This window comes from Vulpes lagopus, chromosome 8, assembly GCF_018345385.1.
Source record: "Vulpes lagopus strain Blue_001 chromosome 8, ASM1834538v1, whole genome shotgun sequence".
Lineage (NCBI taxonomy): Eukaryota > Metazoa > Chordata > Mammalia > Carnivora > Canidae > Vulpes > Vulpes lagopus.
In genome coordinates, this window is record NC_054831.1 from 84,030,920 (window position 1) to 84,034,030 (window position 3,111).

Genomic DNA, 3,111 nt, shown 5'->3' on the forward strand with positions numbered 1-3,111 from the left:
CTCTTTCTCTCTCTCTCTCAAATAAATAAACTATTTTCTTTAAGAATCTGCAGAAATGGTGTGCCTGGCTCAGTTTGTGGAGCATGTAAATCCTGATCTTAGAGTCCTGAGTTCAGACTCCAGATTGGGCATGAAACCTACTTAAATAAATAAAAGTCTGCAGGAAGGTAGTAGTTTACACTGGGAGCTTATTCACAATCATCCTGGACCTTCGTTAGTCATACTCTCTTCTGATTCCTATTTCAATCTCCATCTCAAGTTAGGATTCATTTTACTAACTGAACTAAAGAGAAGTATTTCTGCAGTATTTTTAAACTGGACCTCTAGGAGTCTCATAGAAGTGTCTGTCTTTGTCATTGGCAAATTGTTGTTAGCTCTGTAACAGCATTTTCCATTTATAGACCATCACGACCACCATCCAGACATGCCATGAACATTATGAACCCCATTTTGCAAATGAGCAGAGGGATCTTGGAAGAAAGGACAGCCAGAGGATACCAAGTAAGTACTCTGGGCCCATCAAGCTTTTCTCAAGCACAATGGTGAACTCTGTGAGCTGGGAATGGTATTTGAACTATATACTAAATTTTTTCTTTCATTAAGTTCTGTCTCCAAGGTGGGGCTTGAATTCACAACCCCAAGATCAGGAGTCACATGCTCTATTGATTGAGCCAGTCAGGTGCCCCAGAAATTGAGATCTTAATCCCTTTGTGTAAGAAAATCAATGCAAGTCTTTGAATGGTTCAGATTAAAACAAACCAGGAGTAGGGCACCTGGTGGCTCTGTTGGTTGGGCATTGGGCTCTTGTTTTTGGCTCAGGTCATGACCTCATGCTCATGGGATCAAGCCTCAAGTTGGGCTCCACCCTTGGTGGGGAGTCTGCTTGAAGATTCTCATCCTCTGCCCCTATCCCTGCACATGTGCATGTTTGCATGCTTGCTTTCACTCTCACCCTCTCACAAATCTTTTTAAAAAATAAACCAGGATTTATCAATGATATTTTTCAATATTATCAATGTAATCAAGTAGTTTACTAAATCACAAATTCTAATCTTTTCAAGATTGGCTTCTAAGTGAGGGAGTCAAGTACAGATAATGTAAACCTCACTTTTTAAAAAGATTTTTCATTTCTTCATGAGAGACGGAGAGGCAGAGACACAGGCAGAGGGAGAAGCAGGCTCCCTGCGGGGAGCCCAATGTGGGACCTGATCTCAGGACCCCAGGATCAGGCCCTGAGCCAAAGGCAGATGCTCAACTGCTGAGCCACCCAGGCATCCCTAAACTCCACCTATTTTGATTTTATTTTCCTCCATCTGGTTCATGCCTCTTCCAGTCTCAAGGCTGATAGTTTATTTTTCAGGTTCCTTGTATGAATCATACTCCACAGACCTGTAAAACAGCACTATCTCCTTCCTCCCAGAGCTCTTTGCTCAACAAGCAACAAAGTCAAACCCCTCCTCCCAGTTTGGGCTACAGATATGAAAATGTGGCCAAAGAGGTTCACCTAGGAACTATGGCAGAACAACTTCTTTGGGCCTTTGGAAAACCCCTAAAGCAGACTTTTTTTTTTTTTAAGGCAGACTTTAAATGAATGAAATGGACCTAAAGATGAGTCTTATGAATCTTATGGATTCCTTCACATGAAGGGAATTTTCCTTAGTAGTCTTATTTTTTCAGATTTTTACATTTCTTTGAGAGCACAAGAAAGAGACAGCATGAGTGGGGGATGGGGTGGAGTAAGAGGAGAGGGACAAACAGACTCCCCAGTGAGCAGGGACTCCATGCCTGAGATCATGACCTGAGCCCAAGGCAGACTTAACCAACTGACCCAGTCAGGCCACCCCTCTTTTCTTAGTTTTAGTAGATACTAAAAGCATTTTTTTTAAAGTAAGCTATACACCCAATATGGGTCTTGAACTTGGGACCTCAGAATGAAGAGTTGCAAGCTGTAATGCTTGACCCAGCCAGAAGCCCCTTATGTGCTTTTTTTTTTTTTTAATATTCAAGTTTTACCGGAGCAAAAAGGTAAACCTCAGTCCCTCATTTTCCTTCCCCAAAGGTAAGAAATTATTTTGCATGTCCCCTTTCAAATCCAGAGTCTACATATTCAAACATCCAATTTTTTTTACACATGCTATACACTGTAGTTTGATTAGTATAAATAAAATATTTAGGCTTGCCAGTGATGACTGCAAAGATTAATGTATGGGGGGGGGGGGCAGTGCATCCAGGATGATGAACTAGGAAGCTCTTGGACCCTGAGGTTCCACCCTTCTGTACTGTCTCTGGACTGGATATTTCTTCCCATACCCACAAAGAAGCTTCCATAAGCTGCCTGGGAAACAACTATTCCTAATTTGAGACTGTGACAAAGATCTAGCTTCAGAGGGACACAGGGTGGCTCAGCTATTGAGCGTCTGCCTTAGGCTCAGGTCAGATCCCAGAGTCCTGGGATCGAGTCCCACATCGCGCTCCCCACAGGGAGCCTGCTTCTCCCTCTGCCTGTATCTCTGCCTCTTTCTGTGTGTCTCTCATGAATAAATAAGTAAAATCTTAAAAAAAAAAATCTAGCTTCAGAAGGCGTGTGTGCACCTGAACGTGTCTAAATGAAGGTAGTTTTACAGCTCAGTATCCTCCTGTGAATTTGTCTTATTTATTTCTGTTTATTACATGTCTGGTTCAGGATCTCTGAATGTCACTAGGTGCATGTCACCGTTAGTGTGACACGGTGTATCATTTTGGTGTGGGTATGAGCGTGTGAATGCGCTGTCGTTATACAGACGTTCCTGTTTGGTGTTAATGTATTTTAGGTAACTGTTGCGGTAAGGTCTATTTTTCAGTCCCCAACTCCCCCACTCACTGCATGCCAACATTCCTGAAGGATGGGCGGGTGTCGGGGCACAGGCTCGGCCCAACTCCGCTCTCCCAAAGAGAATCCAACAAGACTTCCGGAGTCCACCAGGAACGCAGGAAAGGCCCCCGCACTCGCACCACGCGTGCAGCCTGGGGTAAGAAGAGAACGCGGGGGTCGCGCGTTCTCTCTCGCGCCCTCTAGTGGTCTCAAAGGGCAGCGGGGACAGAACGAGGGGGCGGAGCCGGCGGCGGCGGAAG